General features: G+C 41.9%; 10 non-coding genes across 10 annotated transcripts; all 10 read left to right on the forward strand.

Annotated features, from left to right (window-relative positions):
• Positions 1-756: 756 nt before the first annotated feature.
• trnay-gua (transfer RNA tyrosine (anticodon GUA)) lies at positions 757-845 on the forward strand. The gene is given in 2 exon segments: positions 757-793; positions 810-845. It is a non-coding gene; the product is annotated as a tRNA-Tyr (tRNA).
• A 235-nt stretch (positions 846-1,080) lies between these two features.
• Positions 1,081-1,153, forward strand: trnak-uuu (transfer RNA lysine (anticodon UUU)). Its single transcript has one exon. It is a non-coding gene; the product is annotated as a tRNA-Lys (tRNA).
• A 3,414-nt stretch (positions 1,154-4,567) lies between these two features.
• On the forward strand, positions 4,568-4,656 carry trnay-gua (transfer RNA tyrosine (anticodon GUA)). The gene is given in 2 exon segments: positions 4,568-4,604; positions 4,621-4,656. It is a non-coding gene; the product is annotated as a tRNA-Tyr (tRNA).
• A 235-nt stretch (positions 4,657-4,891) lies between these two features.
• trnak-uuu (transfer RNA lysine (anticodon UUU)) lies at positions 4,892-4,964 on the forward strand. The gene has a single exon. It is a non-coding gene; the product is annotated as a tRNA-Lys (tRNA).
• Positions 4,965-8,390: 3,426 nt separating this feature from the next.
• Positions 8,391-8,479, forward strand: trnay-gua (transfer RNA tyrosine (anticodon GUA)). Its single transcript is given in 2 exon segments — positions 8,391-8,427; positions 8,444-8,479. It is a non-coding gene; the product is annotated as a tRNA-Tyr (tRNA).
• A 235-nt stretch (positions 8,480-8,714) lies between these two features.
• Positions 8,715-8,787, forward strand: trnak-uuu (transfer RNA lysine (anticodon UUU)). Its single transcript has one exon. It is a non-coding gene; the product is annotated as a tRNA-Lys (tRNA).
• Positions 8,788-12,202: 3,415 nt separating this feature from the next.
• trnay-gua (transfer RNA tyrosine (anticodon GUA)) lies at positions 12,203-12,291 on the forward strand. The gene is given in 2 exon segments: positions 12,203-12,239; positions 12,256-12,291. It is a non-coding gene; the product is annotated as a tRNA-Tyr (tRNA).
• Positions 12,292-12,526: 235 nt separating this feature from the next.
• Positions 12,527-12,599, forward strand: trnak-uuu (transfer RNA lysine (anticodon UUU)). The gene has a single exon. It is a non-coding gene; the product is annotated as a tRNA-Lys (tRNA).
• A 3,413-nt stretch (positions 12,600-16,012) lies between these two features.
• trnay-gua (transfer RNA tyrosine (anticodon GUA)) lies at positions 16,013-16,101 on the forward strand. Its single transcript is given in 2 exon segments — positions 16,013-16,049; positions 16,066-16,101. It is a non-coding gene; the product is annotated as a tRNA-Tyr (tRNA).
• Positions 16,102-16,336: 235 nt separating this feature from the next.
• trnak-uuu (transfer RNA lysine (anticodon UUU)) lies at positions 16,337-16,409 on the forward strand. The gene has a single exon. It is a non-coding gene; the product is annotated as a tRNA-Lys (tRNA).
• Positions 16,410-19,826: the final 3,417 nt, after the last annotated feature.

Raw genomic sequence — 19,826 nt, forward strand, 5'->3', positions numbered from 1 at the left:
GAGACTGATATATATATATAACGAGAAGTTACCTGACATAAATACTAACCTGCGTAGTTATTTAATGTCTGACTAACAATACTAACGAGAGACTCACCTTCGTCTTACTAACCGGTATTGTAGTTAATGTGTTTATAACCTTTTTTGTTTAACGATTTGTGTGTTATCATATGCGATCCCATGGTCTTTGATTTGGTCACGGAAGTGATTTGTCTTTGATTTGTTGATCTAGAGTTGAATTTTAATTAGCTTTTCCCTTTTGTATAATTAGTGTAGTGCTACATTTAGTCTTTGTTTTTGAATAAATTTAACAATTTATATCTTTGGAATTGGTGTCTGTGTCCAATTATTACAGAAATTGAGTTCTACAAGATTCCAGGATTCGTGATAAGGTGATACTATAAATTCACTTCTTAAATTGAAATTTATAAGTGTACCTTACGATACAACTGATAGCACTGCAACTCAGTGTAGGTGTGCGTTCAGTCCGGCAAACACAACATTTCAGTTATGAAACGCTTTCTACAGGTGATGTATAAATGTAATATTTTCACACATTTGAATAAGTTTGATTTGATACAAGATTTATGAAGTTGACCAAACAAAATGACATAATATTTTTCAGGGGATAAAAATGTCACGACACAATTGGGTAGTCCTCACGGCACACGGGTTGAAAACCACTGAGCCAAGCCACGGTGCTTCTTGGCTTTGCACTGCCACTGAGACTGCCAGGCGAAGACGGTGAGAAGCTTACCTTCGATAGCTCAGTTGGTAGAGCGGAGGACTGTAGGTTTCAGGCAGCGGGCATCCTTAGGTCGCTGGTTCAATTCCGGATCGAAGGAAGGCGTGATTATGGTTTGACATCGGTTTTGGACGAGCTCCCAAATGTCAAGCCATTGGATTTGCATGAGGACAAGGAGAAAACCCCGGAAATTCGGATTTGTTGTGGAGAACTCGCATTGCCCAAACATCTCATATGCATGTGACCCTTGTCACCCTGAGCCCAGTTTTCTAAACCGGCCAGAAAGCGGTCTGGAACAATCATGAAGCCAACACATTGTGAAGCACTTCACTGAAGCCCGGGTAGCTCAGCCGGTAGAGCATCAGACTTTTAATCTGAGGGTCCAGGGTTCGAGTCCCTGTTCGGGCGCCTTGTTGACCAAGGGCCATGATGGTGAAAAGCCTGGATGGCCTTCCAGGTGACAATAAAATATGCAGTTGCGTCTAGGCAAGTTGTCTAGTCCTCTTTGCTTCTTTCGGCAAATATCCAGCCTGGGCAAGTGTTGTCTTCCAGAGGCAAGTCAAGCCAGGAACTCTGAGAGATGTTTTTGCCGTTGACGACGTGTCACTTTAGAACAGCACAACATGCATCTCTACTTGACTTGGCACAATCTGTGAGGGTTGGGCCAACACAACGTGTCCACACATTTGCAGGCGTCTTGAAATACTTGGAATGACCTGTGGCCCCATGCCATGCAGAAGTCCACAGCTATGCGTGTCAGCATGCTCTGCTCCTCATCCCCAATGTGCCACTTGTAAGAACTGTGTAAAAAGCGACAGAGACCAAAAACCTTCGCGGCGCACCAACATGAAAAAAAAAAAAAAGGATTTACTAGGTATTGTCTCACCTGAATGGCAACAGGCTGCTAAAACTATTATCACACGCACATTGCATGTTAAAGTATGTCAGTAAGGGATTAATTAAAAGGGCAAATGTGTGAAGTGCAAGGAGTGGCCTTTAGTGGTTAGGTAAAAAAGTACACAGACAAACTAAATAATCCCTTGATATTAATCATTTATTTAGTGCAGACAGACCAAGACCAGACACAATAAACTATTCGCAGTAAATATAAATTCACAGCAAAATAGGTTCAGTTCACAATATCCTATAACGAGCTGTATTTAACGAAGTGGTTAAACATTACAAAGGGCATTACAATTGTTGAAAAACAATAGCACACGGATAAAATATGCTATCCCCGCCGTTTTATTCGATTTGATTAGACGTTTCGCGACCGAAATGTTTTGTGTGCAGACTGAACGCACACCTGAGCCGAGCACGATCACAATACATATCCACAGTTAATCTAAGCAGTATCATATTGTAACCGTTTCGGTCTGTTATCAACCCATCCGGATCCAATACCAGGAGTCAGACACCCTTTTCGGTGGACACGCTGTTGACTTCTCACAAGCACCATCTGCCTTCACAAAGGCAGCGCTAGCAGTGGAAAGAACGAGGAACTGCAGGAGAAACGCCGGGGCTATTTAGAGTCCGATTATTCAACACAGAGGGGGGAAACCAAAGCCAAATGAGACTTAGAGGAACAGGAGACATCCAACAACAGTGTAAAGATAAAAAGGAATTCACCATCTGTCCCTTTAATCAATTGCCTTGCAGTTCCACTGTGTAGCGTTATGTTGGGTTTATTTTGATAAGAGCATTTGGGCTCTGAGCTGAAGCACTGATCTAAAGAAGACCTCTCCAACCCCAAAGTTATCAGATTTCCTTTGCTCATCAGCATGGAACTGGTTTGCATCAAAGTGACAGTTTTGGGGAGGATGGCACCGAGAAGAGGCCAAATAGGTTGAATCCTGCTATGAGATGTCTGGAGAAAGGGGCCTGTAGGTGATAAAAACTCTTTGAAGTGGACGAGAGCCGAAATCCCGACATAGAGCTACGAACCCGGGCCAACCGGCATTTCCAAAAGATGGCATGGATTGACATCAGTCATAAATCAAGCCCCCCTCCATTAGGACACTGGGGGCTGAAACCGAAATCCAATCTCAAGAACTCAAGAACCAATCACCTATTGATCTGACAGACTATAAGGAACAGTGCACAGTCTCTCTCTCTCTCTCTCTCTTTCTCTCTCACCTGAACCAGTAACTCGCTGCCACAGCTCAAGCTGTAGCTCTGTTGCCCGAACCGGAACCAGAAACCAACCAAGTCTTTGCTGGCAACAGAAGAGTTAAACTGGGAGAAGGAGATTGAGCCGTACGAAGAATTCTATTAAAGGACTTTATTAAAGAAAGAACTTTACAGACTGTGCATGTCCGCCTGTGCCCACCTGATCAGTTGAGTTTTACAGCTGGACAATTGAGTAAGTCGAATGTATATGAAAGTGTTCAGTCATTTAAATAGCTATTTGAGTCTTAAGAAACTTGACCCTTGGAACAAACAGGGCCCTGCTTTCCTCAAAGACTTTGTCTTCAAGTAACTACGGTGGAACCCTGCTTACAAAGAAGATTTTGTGCACAACCTTGGAGCCTTCAAACCAGTGGAAAATCTGTTTGGAAAAGACTCTAATTTCGCGAAACCCCAAAATCCAGGTGCATCGACTGAGTGGAAGTTCTTGGACAAAGCCGAACCGCACTGCCTTTGTTCCAAACCACACGGACCATGTGCCGTGTGCTGTGATCTGAGCCCGAAGACAGAGAGGCCTCTCTGCGACGAAGTTCAGATAAGTTTAACAGTTTGGAGTTCATGATTCATGACATTTGAGAAATCAATTAGAAATGTTATTCTGTGATTCATAACTCTAGAATGTGTAATATCATTTAGTTTTCTTAAATATAAATGTGTGTTACATTAAACTGTTTTGTTGATAATTTTAGAAATAAAATCTGTCAACCCCGAGAAATATCTTCTCATTCCTGTTTAACTGTTTAGTCTGAAATTGACACAAGTCAATAGACGTTAGATTATTGGTGGCCCTGCCTATCCTTGATCATTGAATAATAATCAGTTAAGGGAAATTGTGGTAACAAGTAATGATAGGATCTTTCTCGTCACCTAAACGTAAATGAGACTGATATATATATATAACGAGAAGTTACCTGACATAAATACTAACCTGCGTAGTTATTTAATGTCTGACTAACAATACTAAGGAGAGACTCACCTTCGTCTTACTAACCGGTATTGTAGTTAATGTGTTTATAACCTTTTTTGTTTAACGATTTGTGTGTTATCATATGCGATCCCATGGTCTTTGATTTGGTCACGGAAGTGATTTGTCTTTGATTTGTTGATCTAGAGTTGAATTTTAATTAGCTTTTCCCTTTTGTATAATTAGTGTAGTGCTACATTTAGTCTTTGTTTTTGAATAAATTTAACAATTTATATCTTTGGAATTGGTGTCTGTGTCTAATTATTACAGAAATTGAGTTCTACAAGATTCCAGGATTCGTGATAAGGTGATACTATAAATTCACTTCTTAAATTGAAATTTATAAGTGTACCTTACGATACAACTGATAGCACTGCAACTCAGTGTAGGTGTGCGTTCAGTCCGGCAAACACAACATTTCAGTTATGAAACGCTTTCTACAGGTGATGTATAAATGTAATATTTTCACACATTTGAATAAGTTTGATTTGATACAAGATTTATGAAGTTGACCAAACAAAATGACATAATATTTTTCAGGGGATAAAAATCTCACGACACAATTGGGTAGTCCTCACGGCACACGGGTTGAAAACCACTGAGCCAAGCCACGGTGCTTCTTGGCTTTGCACTGCCACTGAGACTGCCAGGCGAAGACGGTGAGAAGCTTACCTTCGATAGCTCAGTTGGTAGAGCGGAGGACTGTAGGTTTCAGGCAGCAGGCATCCTTAGGTCGCTGGTTCAATTCCGGCTCGAAGGAAGGCGTGATTATGGTTTGACATCGGTTTTGGACGAGCTCCCAAATGTCAAGCCATTGGAATTGCATGAGGACAAGGAGAAAACCCCGGAAATTCGGATTTGTTGTGGAGAACTCGCATTGCCCAAACATCTCATATGCATGTGACCCTTGTCACCCTGAGCCCAGTTTTCTAAACCGGCCAGAAAGCGGTCTGGAACAATCATGAAGCCAACACATTGTGAAGCACTTCACTGAAGCCCGGGTAGCTCAGCCGGTAGAGCATCAGACTTTTAATCTGAGGGTCCAGGGTTCGAGTCCCTGTTCGGGCGCCTTGTTGACCAAGGGCCATGATGGTGAAAAGCCTGGATGGCCTTCCAGGTGACAATAAAATATGCAGTTGCGTCTAGGCAAGTTGTCTAGTCCTCTTTGCTTCTTTCGGCAAATATCCAGCCTGGGCAAGTGTTGTCTTCCAGAGGCAAGTCAAGCCAGGAACTCTGAGAGATGTTTTTGCCGTTGACGACGTGTCACTTTAGAACAGCACAACATGCATCTCTACTTGACTTGGCACAATCTGTGAGGGTTGGGCCAACACAACGTGTCCACACATTTGCAGGCGTCTTGAAATACTTGGAATGACCTGTGGCCCCATGCCATGCAGAAGTCCACAGCTATGCGTGTCAGCATGCTCTGCTCCTCATCCCCAATGTGCCACTTGTAAGAACTGTGTAAAAAGCGACAGAGACCAAAAACCTTCGCGGCGCACCAACATGAAAAAAAAAAAAAAGGATTTACTAGGTATTGTCTCACCTGAATGGCAACAGGCTGCTAAAACTATTATCACACGCACATTGCATTTTAAAGTATGTCAGTAAGGGAGTAATTAAAAGGGCAAATGTGTGAAGTGCAAGGAGTGGCCTTTAGTGGTTAGGTAAAAAAGTACACAGACAAACTAAATAATCCCTTGATATAAATCATTTATTTAGTGCAGACAGACCAAGACCAGACACAATAAACTATTCGCAGTAAATATAAATTCACAGCAAAATAGGTTCAGTTCACAATATCCTATAACGAGCTGTATTTAACGAAGTGGTTAAACGTTACAAAGGGCATTACAATTGTTGAAAAACAATAGCACACGGATAAAATATGCTATCCCCGCCGTTTTATTCGATTTGATTAGACGTTTCGCGACCGAAATGTTTTGTGTGCAGACTGAACACACACCTGAGCCGAGCACGATCACAATACATATCCACAGTTAATCTAAGCAGTATCATATTGTAACCGTTTCGGTCTGTTATCAACCCATCCGGATCCAATACCAGGAGTCAGACACCCTTTTCGGTGGACACGCTGTTGACTTCTCACAAGCACCATCTGCCTTCACAAAGGCAGCGCTAGCAGTGGAAAGAACGAAGAACTGCAGGAGAAACGCCGGGGCTATTTAGAGTCCGATTATTCAACACAGAGGGGGGAAACCAAAGCCAAATGAGACTTAGAGGAACAGGAGACATCCAACAACAGTGTAAAGATAAAAAGGAATTCACCATCTGTCCCTTTAATCAATTGCCTTGCAGTTTCACTGTGTAGCGTTATGTTGGGTTTATTTTGATAAGAGCATTTGGGCTCTGAGCTGAAGCACTGATCTAAAGAAGACCTCTCCACCCCCAAAGTTATCAGATTTCCTTTGCTCATCAGCTTGGAACTGGTTTGCATCAAAGTGACAGTTTTGGGGAGGATGGCACCGAGAAGAGGCCAAATAGGTTGAATCCTGCTATGAGATGTCTGGAGAAAGGGGCCTGTAGGTGATAAAAACTCTTTGAAGTGGACGAGAGCCGAAATCCCGACATAGAGCTACGAACCCGGGCCAACCGGCATTTCCAAAAGATGGCATGGATTGACATCAGTCATAAATCAAGCCCCCCTCCATTAGGACACTGGGGGCTGAAACCGAAATCCAATCTCAAGAACTCAAGAACCAATCACCTATTGATCTGACAGACTATAAGGAACAGTGCACAGTCTCTCTCTCTCTCTCTCTCTCTCTCTCTCTTTCTCTCTCACCTGAACCAGTAACTCGCTGCCACAGCTCAAGCTGTAGCTCTGTTGCCCGAACCGGAACCAGAAACCAACCAAGTCTTTGCCGGCAACAGAAGAGTTAAACTGGGAGAAGGAGATTGAGCCGTACGAAGAATTCTATTCAAGGACTTTATTAAAGAAAGAACTTTACAGACTGTGCATGTCCGCCTGTGCCCACCTGATCAGTTGAGTTTTACAGCTGGACAATTGAGTAAGTCGAATGTATATGAAAGTGTTCAGTCATTTAAATAGCTATTTGAGTCTTAAGAAACTTGACCCTTGGAACAAACAGGGCCCTGCTTTCCTCAAAGACTTTGTCTTCAAGTAACTACGGTGGAACCCTGCTTACAAAGAAGATTTTGTGCACAACCTTGGAGCCTTCAAACCAGTGGAAAATCTGTTTGGAAAAGACTCTAATTTCGCGAAACCCCAAAATCCAGGTGCATCGACTGAGTGGAAGTTCGTGGACAAAGCCGAACCGCACTGCCTTTGTTCCAAACCACACGGACCATGTGCCGTGTGCTGTGATCTGAGCCCGAAGACAGAGAGGCCTCTCTGCGACGAAGTTCAGATAAGTTTAACAGTTTGGAGTTCATGATTCATGACATTTGAGAAATCAATTAGAAATGTTATTCTGTGATTCATAACTCTAGAATGTGTAATATCATTTAGTTTTCTTAAATATAAATGTGTGTTACATTAAACTGTTTTGTTGATAATTTTAGAAATAAAATCTGTCAACCCCGTGAAATATCTTCTCATTCCTGTTTAACTGTTTAGTCTGAAATTGACACAAGTCAATAGACGTTAGATTATTGGTGGCCCTGCCTATCCTTGATCATTGAATAATAATCAGTTAAGGGAAATTGTGGTAACAAGTAATGATAGGATCTTTCTCGGCACCTAAACGTAAATGAGACTGATATATATATATATAACGAGAAGTTACCTGACATAAATACTAAACTGCGTAGTTATTTAATGTCTGACTAACAATACTAACGAGAGACTCACCTTCGTCTTACTAACCGGTATTGTAGTTAATGTGTTTATAACCTTTTTTGTTTAACGATTTGTGTGTTATCATATGCGATCGCATGGTCTTTGATTTGGTCACGGAAGTGATTTGTCTTTGATTTGTTGATCTAGAGTTGAATTTTAATTAGCTTTTCCCTTTTGTATAATTAGTGTAGTGCTACATTTAGTCTTTGTTTTTGAATAAATTTAACAATTTATATCTTTGGAATTGGTGTCTGTGTCCAATTATTACAGAAATTGAGTTCTACAAGATTCCAGGATTCGTGATAAGGTGATACTATAAATTCACTTCTTAAATTGAAATTTATAAGTGTACCTTACGATACAATTGATAGTACTGCAACTCAGTGTAGGTGTGCGTTCAGTCCGGCAAACAAAACATTTCAGTTATGAAACGCTTTCTACAGGTGATGTATAAATGTAATATTTTCACACATTTGAATAAGTTTGATTTGATACAAGATTTATGAAGTTGACCAAACAAAATGACATAATATTTTTCAGGGGATAAAAATCTCACGACACAATTGGGTAGTCCTCACGGCACACGGGTTGAAAACCACTGAGCCAAGCCACGGTGCTTCTTGGCTTTGCACTGCCACTGAGACTGCCAGGCGAAGACGGTGAGAAGCTTACCTTCGATAGCTCAGTTGGTAGAGCGGAGGACTGTAGGTTTCAGGCAGCAGGCATCCTTAGGTCGCTGGTTCAATTCCGGCTCGAAGGAAGGCGTGATTATGGTTTGACAACGGTTTTGGACGAGCTCCCAAATGTCAAGCCATTGGATTTGCATGAGGACAAGGAGAAAACCCCGGAAATTCGGATTTGTTGTGGAGAACTCGCATTGCCCAAACATCTCATATGCATGTGACCCTTGTCACCCTGAGCCCAGTTTTCTAAACCGGCCAGAAAGCGGTCTGGAACAATCATGAAGCCAACACATTGTGAAGCACTTCACTGAAGCCCGGGTAGCTCAGCCGGTAGAGCATCAGACTTTTAATCTGAGGGTCCAGGGTTCGAGTCCCTGTTCGGGCGCCTTGTTGACCAAGGGCCATGATGGTGAAAAGCCTGGATGGCCTTCCAGGTGACAATAAAATATGCAGTTGCGTCTAGGCAAGTTGTCTAGTCCTCTTTGCTTCTTTCGGCAAATATCCAGCCTGGGCAAGTGTTGTCTTCCAGAGGCAAGTCAAGCCAGGAACTCTGAGAGATGTTTTTGCCGTTGACGACGTGTCACTTTAGAACAGCACAACATGCATCTCTACTTGACTTGGCACAATCTGTGAGGGTTGGGCCAACACAACGTGTCCACACATTTGCAGGCGTCTTGAAATACTTGGAATGACCTGTGGCCCCATGCCATGCAGAAGTCCACAGCTATGCGTGTCAGCATGCTCTGCTCCTCATCCCCAATGTGCCACTTGTAAGAACTGTGTAAAAAGCGACAGAGACCAAAAACCTTCACGGCGCACCAACATGAAAAAAAAAAAAAGGATTTACTAGGTATTGTCTCACCTGAATGGCAACAGGCTGCTAAAACTATTATCACACGCACATTGCATGTTAAAGTATGTCAGTAAGGGATTAATTAAAAGGGCAAATGTGTGAAGTGCAAGGAGTGGCCTTTAGTGGTTAGGTAAAAAAGTACACAGACAAACTAAATAATCCCTTGATATAAATCATTTATTTAGTGCAGACAGACCTAGACCAGACACAATAAACTATTCGCAGTAAATATAAATTCACAGCAAAATAGGTTCAGTTCACAATATCCTATAACGAGCTGTATTTAACGAAGTGGTTAAACATTACAAAGGGCATTACAATTGTTGAAAAACAATAGCACACGGATAAAATATGCTATCCCCGCCGTTTTATTCGATTTGATTAGACGTTTCGCGACCGAAATGTTTTGTGTGCAGACTGAACGCACACCTGAGCCGAGCACGATCACAATACATATCCACAGTTAATCTAAGCAGTATCATATTGTAACCGTTTCGGTCTGTTATCAACCCATCCGGATCCAATACCAGGAGTCAGACACCCTTTTCGGTGGACACGCTGTTGACTTCTCACAAGCACCATCTGCCTTCACAAAGGCAGCGCTAGCAGTGGAAAGAACGAAGAACTGCAGGAGAAACGCCGGGGCTATTTAGAGTCCGATTATTCAACACAGAGGGGGGAAACCAAAGCCAAATGAGACTTAGAGGAACAGGAGACATCCAACAACAGTGTAAAGATAAAAAGGAATTCACCATCTGTCCCTTTAATCAATTGCCTTGCAGTTCCACTGTGTAGCGTTATGTTGGGTTTATTTTGATAAGAGCATTTGGGCTCTGAGCTGAAGCACTGATCTAAAGAAGACCTCTCCACCCCCAAAGTTATCAGATTTCCATTGCTCATCAGCATGGAACTGGTTTGCATCAAAGTGACAGTTTTGGGGAGGATGGCACCGAGAAGAGGCCAAATAGGTTGAATCCTGCTATGAGATGTCTGGAGAAAGGGGCCTGTAGGTGATAAAAACTCTTTGAAGTGGACGAGAGCCGAAATCCCGACATAGAGCTACGAACCCGGGCCAACCGGCATTTCCAAAAGATGGCATGGATTGACATCAGTCATAATTCAAGCCCCCCTCCATTAGGACACTGGGGGCTGAAACCGAAATCCAATCTCAAGAACTCAAGAACCAATCACCTATTGATCTGACAGACTATAAGGAACAGTGCACAGTCTCTCTCTCTCTCTCTCTCTTTCTCTCTCACCTGAACCAGTAACTCGCTGCCACAGCTCAAGCTGTAGCTCTGTTGCCCGAACCGGAACCAGAAACCAACCAAGTCTTTGCTGGCAACAGAAGAGTTAAACTGGGAGAAGGAGATTGAGCCGTACGAAGAATTCTATTAAAGGACTTTATTAAAGAAAGAACTTTACAGACTGTGCATGTCCGCCTGTGCCCACCTGATCAGTTGAGTTTTACAGCTGGACAATTGAGTAAGTCGAATGTATATGAAAGTGTTCAGTCATTTAAATAGCTATTTGAGTCTTAAGAAACATGACCCTTGGAACAAACAGGGCCCTGCTTTCCTCAAAGACTTTGTCTTCAAGTAACTACGGTGGAACCCTGCTTACAAAGAAGATTTTGTGCACAACCTTGGAGCCTTCAAACCAGTGGAAAATCTGTTTGGAAAAGACTCTAATTTCGCGAAACCCCAAAATCCAGGTGCATCGACTGAGTGGAAGTTCTTGGACAAAGCCGAACCGCACTGCCTTTGTTCCAAACCACACGGACCATGTGCCGTGTGCTGTGATCTGAGCCCGAAGACAGAGAGGCCTCTCTGCGACGAAGTTCAGATAAGTTTAACAGTTTGGAGTTCATGATTCATGACATTTGAGAAATCAATTAGAAATGTTATTCTGTGATTCATAACTCTAGAATGTGTAATATCATTTAGTTTTCTTAAATATAAATGTGTGTTACATTAAACTGTTTTGTTGATAATTTTAGAAATAAAATCTGTCAACCCCGAGAAATATCTTCTCATTCCTGTTTAACTGTTTAGTCTGAAATTGACACAAGTCAATAGACGTTAGATTATTGGTGGCCCTGCCTATCCTTGATCATTGAATAATAATCAGTTAAGGGAAATTGTGGTAACAAGTAATGATAGGATCTTTCTCGGCACCTAAACGTAAATGAGACTGATATATATATATATAACGAGAAGTTACCTGACATAAATACTAAACTGCGTAGTTATTTAATGTCTGACTAACAATACTAACGAGAGACTCACCTTCGTCTTACTAACCGGTATTGTAGTTAATGTGTTTATAACCTTTTTTGTTTAACGATTTGTGTGTTATCATATGCGATCGCATGGTCTTTGATTTGGTCACGGAAGTGATTTGTCTTTGATTTGTTGATCTAGAGTTGAATTTTAATTAGCTTTTCCCTTTTGTATAATTAGTGTAGTGCTACATTTAGTCTTTGTTTTTGAATAAATTTAACAATTTATATCTTTGGAATTGGTGTCTGTGTCCAATTATTACAGAAATTGAGTTCTACAAGATTCCAGGATTCGTGATAAGGTGATACTATAAATTCACTTCTTAAATTGAAATTTATAAGTGTACCTTACGATACAATTGATAGTACTGCAACTCAGTGTAGGTGTGCGTTCAGTCCGGCAAACAAAACATTTCAGTTATGAAACGCTTTCTACAGGTGATGTATAAATGTAATATTTTCACACATTTGAATAAGTTTGATTTGATACAAGATTTATGAAGTTGACCAAACAAAATGACATAATATTTTTCAGGGGATAAAAATCTCACGACACAATTGGGTAGTCCTCACGGCACACGGGTTGAAAACCACTGAGCCAAGCCACGGTGCTTCTTGGCTTTGCACTGCCACTGAGACTGCCAGGCGAAGACGGTGAGAAGCTTACCTTCGATAGCTCAGTTGGTAGAGCGGAGGACTGTAGGTTTCAGGCAGCAGGCATCCTTAGGTCGCTGGTTCAATTCCGGCTCGAAGGAAGGCGTGATTATGGTTTGACAACGGTTTTGGACGAGCTCCCAAATGTCAAGCCATTGGATTTGCATGAGGACAAGGAGAAAACCCCGGAAATTCGGATTTGTTGTGGAGAACTCGCATTGCCCAAACATCTCATATGCATGTGACCCTTGTCACCCTGAGCCCAGTTTTCTAAACCGGCCAGAAAGCGGTCTGGAACAATCATGAAGCCAACACATTGTGAAGCACTTCACTGAAGCCCGGGTAGCTCAGCCGGTAGAGCATCAGACTTTTAATCTGAGGGTCCAGGGTTCGAGTCCCTGTTCGGGCGCCTTGTTGACCAAGGGCCATGATGGTGAAAAGCCTGGATGGCCTTCCAGGTGACAATAAAATATGCAGTTGCGTCTAGGCAAGTTGTCTAGTCCTCTTTGCTTCTTTCGGCAAATATCCAGCCTGGGCAAGTGTTGTCTTCCAGAGGCAAGTCAAGCCAGGAACTCTGAGAGATGTTTTTGCCGTTGACGACGTGTCACTTTAGAACAGCACAACATGCATCTCTACTTGACTTGGCACAATCTGTGAGGGTTGGGCCAACACAACGTGTCCACACATTTGCAGGCGTCTTGAAATACTTGGAATGACCTGTGGCCCCATGCCATGCAGAAGTCCACAGCTATGCGTGTCAGCATGCTCTGCTCCTCATCCCCAATGTGCCACTTGTAAGAACTGTGTAAAAAGCGACAGAGACCAAAAACCTTCACGGCGCACCAACATGAAAAAAAAAAAAAGGATTTACTAGGTATTGTCTCACCTGAATGGCAACAGGCTGCTAAAACTATTATCACACGCACATTGCATGTTAAAGTATGTCAGTAAGGGATTAATTAAAAGGGCAAATGTGTGAAGTGCAAGGAGTGGCCTTTAGTGGTTAGGTAAAAAAGTACACAGACAAACTAAATAATCCCTTGATATAAATCATTTATTTAGTGCAGACAGACCTAGACCAGACACAATAAACTATTCGCAGTAAATATAAATTCACAGCAAAATAGGTTCAGTTCACAATATCCTATAACGAGCTGTATTTAACGAAGTGGTTAAACATTACAAAGGGCATTACAATTGTTGAAAAACAATAGCACACGGATAAAATATGCTATCCCCGCCGTTTTATTCGATTTGATTAGACGTTTCGCGACCGAAATGTTTTGTGTGCAGACTGAACGCACACCTGAGCCGAGCACGATCACAATACATATCCACAGTTAATCTAAGCAGTATCATATTGTAACCGTTTCGGTCTGTTATCAACCCATCCGGATCCAATACCAGGAGTCAGACACCCTTTTCGGTGGACACGCTGTTGACTTCTCACAAGCACCATCTGCCTTCACAAAGGCAGCGCTAGCAGTGGAAAGAACGAAGAACTGCAGGAGAAACGCCGGGGCTATTTAGAGTCCGATTATTCAACACAGAGGGGGGAAACCAAAGCCAAATGAGACTTAGAGGAACAGGAGACATCCAACAACAGTGTAAAGATAAAAAGGAATTCACCATCTGTCCCTTTAATCAATTGCCTTGCAGTTCCACTGTGTAGCGTTATGTTGGGTTTATTTTGATAAGAGCATTTGGGCTCTGAGCTGAAGCACTGATCTAAAGAAGACCTCTCCACCCCCAAAGTTATCAGATTTCCATTGCTCATCAGCATGGAACTGGTTTGCATCAAAGTGACAGTTTTGGGGAGGATGGCACCGAGAAGAGGCCAAATAGGTTGAATCCTGCTATGAGATGTCTGGAGAAAGGGGCCTGTAGGTGATAAAAACTCTTTGAAGTGGACGAGAGCCGAAATCCCGACATAGAGCTACGAACCCGGGCCAACCGGCATTTCCAAAAGATGGCATGGATTGACATCAGTCATAATTCAAGCCCCCCTCCATTAGGACACTGGGGGCTGAAACCGAAATCCAATCTCAAGAACTCAAGAACCAATCACCTATTGATCTGACAGACTATAAGGAACAGTGCACAGTCTCTCTCTCTCTCTCTCTCTTTCTCTCTCACCTGAACCAGTAACTCGCTGCCACAGCTCAAGCTGTAGCTCTGTTGCCCGAACCGGAACCAGAAACCAACCAAGTCTTTGCTGGCAACAGAAGAGTTAAACTGGGAGAAGGAGATTGAGCCGTACGAAGAATTCTATTAAAGGACTTTATTAAAGAAAGAACTTTACAGACTGTGCATGTCCGCCTGTGCCCACCTGATCAGTTGAGTTTTACAGCTGGACAATTGAGTAAGTCGAATGTATATGAAAGTGTTCAGTCATTTAAATAGCTATTTGAGTCTTAAGAAACATGACCCTTGGAACAAACAGGGCCCTGCTTTCCTCAAAGACTTTGTCTTCAAGTAACTACGGTGGAACCCTGCTTACAAAGAAGATTTTGTGCACAACCTTGGAGCCTTCAAACCAGTGGAAAATCTGTTTGGAAAAGACTCTAATTTCGCGAAACCCCAAAATCCAGGTGCATCGACTGAGTGGAAGTTCTTGGACAAAGCCGAACCGCACTGCCTTTGTTCCAAACCACACGGACCATGTGCCGTGTGCTGTGATCTGAGCCCGAAGACAGAGAGGCCTCTCTGCGACGAAGTTCAGATAAGTTTAACAGTTTGGAGTTCATGATTCATGACATTTGAGAAATCAATTAGAAATGTTATTCTGTGATTCATAACTCTAGAATGTGTAATATCATTTAGTTTTCTTAAATATAAATGTGTGTTACATTAAACTGTTTTGTTGATAATTTTAGAAATAAAATCTGTCAACCCCGAGAAATATCTTCTCATTCCTGTTTAACTGTTTAGTCTGAAATTGACACAAGTCAATAGACGTTAGATTATTGGTGGCCCTGCCTATCCTTGATCATTGAATAATAATCAGTTAAGGGAAATTGTGGTAACAAGTAATGATAGGATCTTTCTCGTCACCTAAACGTAAATGAGACTGATTTATATATATAACGAGAAGTTACCTGACATAAATACTAACCTGCGTAGTTATTTAATGTCTGACTAACAATACTAAGGAGAGACTCACCTTCGTCTTACTAACCGGTATTGTAGTTAATGTGTTTATAACCTTTTTTGTTTAACGATTTGTGTGTTATCATATGCGATCCCATGGTCTTTGATTTGGTCACGGAAGTGATTTGTCTTTGATTTGTTGATCTAGAGTTGAATTTTAATTAGCTTTTCCCTTTTGTATAATTAGTGTAGTGCTACATTTAGTCTTTGTTTTTGAATAAATTTAACAATTTATATCTTTGGAATTGGTGTCTGTGTCTAATTATTACAGAAATTGAGTTCTACAAGATTCCAGGATTCGTGATAAGGTGATACTATAAATTCACTTCTTAAATTGAAATTTATAAGTGTACCTTACGATACAACTGATAGCACTGCAACTCAGTGTAGGTGTGCGTTCAGTCCGGCAAACACAACATTTCAGTTATGAAACGCTTTCTACAGGTGATGTATAAATGTAATATTTTCACACATTTGAATAAGTTTGATTTGATACAAGATTTATGAAGTTGACCAAACAAAATGACATAATATTTTTCAGGGGATAAAAATCTCACGACACAATTGGGTAGTCCTCACGGCACACGGGTTGAAAACCACTGAGCCAAGCCACGGTGCTTCTTGGCTTTGCACTGCCACTGAGACTGCCAGGCGAAGACGGTGAGAAGCTTACCTTCGATAGCTCAGTTGGTAGAGCGGAGGACTGTAGGTTTCAGGCAGCAGGCATCCTTAGGTCGCTGGTTCAATTCCGGCTCGAAGGAAGGCGTGATTATGGTTTGACATCGGTTTTGGACGAGCTCCCAAATGTCAAGCCATTGGAATTGCATGAGGACAAGGAGAAAACCCCGGAAATTCGGATTTGTTGTGGAGAACTCGCATTGCCCAAACATCTCATATGCATGTGACCCTTGTCACCCTGAGCCCAGTTTTCTAAACCGGCCAGAAAGCGGTCTGGAACAATCATGTAGCCAACACATTGTGAAGCACTTCACTGAAGCCCGGGTAGCTCAGCCGGTAGAGCATCAGACTTTTAATCTGAGGGTCCAGGGTTCGAGTCCCTGTTCGGGCGCCTTGTTGACCAAGGGCCATGATGGTGAAAAGCCTGGATGGCCTTCCAGGTGACAATAAAATATGCAGTTGCGTCTAGGCAAGTTGTCTAGTCCTCTTTGCTTCTTTCGGCAAATATCCAGCCTGGGCAAGTGTTGTCTTCCAGAGGCAAGTCAAGCCAGGAACTCTGAGAGATGTTTTTGCCGTTGACGACGTGTCACTTTAGAACAGCACAACATGCATCTCTACTTGACTTGGCACAATCTGTGAGGGTTGGGCCAACACAACGTGTCCACACATTTGCAGGCGTCTTGAAATACTTGGAATGACCTGTGGCCCCATGCCATGCAGAAGTCCACAGCTATGCGTGTCAGCATGCTCTGCTCCTCATCCCCAATGTGCCACTTGTAAGAACTGTGTAAAAAGCGACAAAGACCAAAAACCTTCGCGGCGCACCAACATGAAAAAAAAAAAAAAGGATTTACTAGGTATTGTCTCACCTGAATGGCAACAGGCTGCTAAAACTATTATCACACGCACATTGCATTTTAAAGTATGTCAGTAAGGGAGTAATTAAAAGGGCAAATGTGTGAAGTGCAAGGAGTGGCCTTTAGTGGTTAGGTAAAAAAGTACACAGACAAACTAAATAATCCCTTGATATAAATCATTTATTTAGTGCAGACAGACCAAGACCAGACACAATAAACTATTCGCAGTAAATATAAATTCACAGCAAAATAGGTTCAGTTCACAATATCCTATAACGAGCTGTATTTAACGAAGTGGTTAAACGTTACAAAGGGCATTACAATTGTTGAAAAACAATAGCACACGGATAAAATATGGTATCCCCGCCGTTTTATTCGATTTGATTAGACGTTTCGCGACCGAAATGTTTTGTGTGCAGACTGAACACACACCTGAGCCGAGCACGATCACAATACATATCCACAGTTAATCTAAGCAGTATCATATTGTAACCGTTTCGGTCTGTTATCAACCCATCCGGATCCAATACCAGGAGTCAGACACCCTTTTCGGTGGACACGCTGTTGACTTCTCACAAGCACCATCTGCCTTCACAAAGGCAGCGCTAGCAGTGGAAAGAACGAAGAACTGCAGGAGAAACGCCGGGGCTATTTAGAGTCCGATTATTCAACACAGAGGGGGGAAACCAAAGCCAAATGAGACTTAGAGGAACAGGAGACATCCAACAACAGTGTAAAGATAAAAAGGAATTCACCATCTGTCCCTTTAATCAATTGCCTTGCAGTTTCACTGTGTAGCGTTATGTTGGGTTTATTTTGATAAGAGCATTTGGGCTCTGAGCTGAAGCACTGATCTAAAGAAGACCTCTCCACCCCCAAAGTTATCAGATTTCCTTTGCTCATCAGCTTGGAACTGGTTTGCATCAAAGTGACAGTTTTGGGGAGGATGGCACCGAGAAGAGGCCAAATAGGTTGAATCCTGCTATGAGATGTCTGGAGAAAGGGGCCTGTAGGTGATAAAAACTCTTTGAAGTGGACGAGAGCCGAAATCCCGACATAGAGCTACGAACCCGGGCCAACCGGCATTTCCAAAAGATGGCATGGATTGACATCAGTCATAAATCAAGCCCCCCTCCATTAGGACACTGGGGGCTGAAACCGAAATCCAATCTCAAGAACTCAAGAACCAATCACCTATTGATCTGACAGACTATAAGGAACAGTGCACAGTCTCTCTCTCTCTCTCTCTCTCTCTCTTTCTCTCTCACCTGAACCAGTAACTCGCTGCCACAGCTCAAGCTGTAGCTCTGTTGCCCGAACCGGAACCAGAAACCAACCAAGTCTTTGCCGGCAACAGAAGAGTTAAACTGGGAGAAGGAGATTGAGCCGTACGAAGAATTCTATTCAAGGACTTTATTAAAGAAAGAACTTTACAGACTGTGCATGTCCGCCTGTGCCCACCTGATCAGTTGAGTTTTACAGCTGGACAATTGAGTAAGTCGAATGTATATGAAAGTGTTCAGTCATTTAAATAGCTATTTGAGTCTTAAGAAACTTGACCCTTGGAACAAACAGGGCCCTGCTTTCCTCAAAGACTTTGTCTTCAAGTAACTACGGTGGAACCCTGCTTACAAAGAAGATTTTGTGCACAACCTTGGAGCCTTCAAACCAGTGGAAAATCTGTTTGGAAAAGACTCTAATTTCGCGAAACCCCAAAATCCAGGTGCATCGACTGAGTGGAAGTTCGTGGACAAAGCCGAACCGCACTGCCTTTGTTCCAAACCACACGGACCATGTGCCGTGTGCTGTGATCTGAGCCCGAAGACAGAGAGGCCTCTCTGCGACGAAGTTCAGATAAGTTTAACAGTTTGGAGTTCATGATTCATGACATTTGAGAAATCAATTAGAAATGTTATTCTGTGATTCATAACTCTAGAATGTGTAATATCATTTAGTTTTCTTAAATATAAATGTGTGTTACATTAAACTGTTTTGTTGATAATTTTAGAAATAAAATCTGTCAACCCCGAGAAATATCTTCTCATTCCTGTTTAACTGTTTAGTCTGAAATTGACACAAGTCAATAGACGTTAGATTATTGGTGGCCCTGCCTATCCTTGATCATTGAATAATAATCAGTTAAGGGAAATTGTGGTAACAAGTAATGATAGGATCTTTCTCGGCACCTAAACGTAAATGAGACTGATATATATATATATAACGAGAAGTTACCTGACATAAATACTAAACTGCGTAGTTATTTAATGTCTGACTAACAATACTAACGAGAGACTCACCTTCGTCTTACTAACCGGTATTGTAGTTAATGTGTTTATAACCTTTTTTGTTTAACGATTTGTGTGTTATCATATGCGATCCCATGGTCTTTGATTTGGTCACGGAAGTGATTTGTCTTTGATTTGTTGATCTAGAGTTGAATTTTAATTAGCTTTTCCCTTTTGTATAATTAGTGTAGTGCTACATTTAGTCTTTGTTTTTGAATAAATTTAACAATTTATATCTTTGGAATTGGTGTCTGTGTCCAATTATTACAGAAATTGAGTTCTACAAGATTCCAGGATTCGTGATAAGGTGATACTATAAATTCACTTCTTAAATTGAAATTTATAAGTGTACCTTACGATACAATTGATAGTACTGCAACTCAGTGTAGGTGTGCGTTCAGTCCGGCAAACACAACATTTCAGTTATGAAACGCTTTCTACAGGTGATGTATAAATGTAATATTTTCACACATTTGAATAAGTTTGATTTGATACAAGATTTATGAAGTTGACCAAACAAAATGACATAATATTTTTCAGGGAATAAAAATCTCACGACACAATTGGGTAGTCCTCACGGCACACGGGTTGAAAACCACTGAGCCAAGCCACGGTGCTTCTTGGCTTTGCACTGCCACTGAGACTGCCAGGCGAAGACAGTGAGAA

The sequence above is a fragment of the Amia ocellicauda genome, unplaced genomic scaffold (assembly GCF_036373705.1).
Source record: "Amia ocellicauda isolate fAmiCal2 unplaced genomic scaffold, fAmiCal2.hap1 HAP1_SCAFFOLD_26, whole genome shotgun sequence".
NCBI lineage: Eukaryota > Metazoa > Chordata > Actinopteri > Amiiformes > Amiidae > Amia > Amia ocellicauda.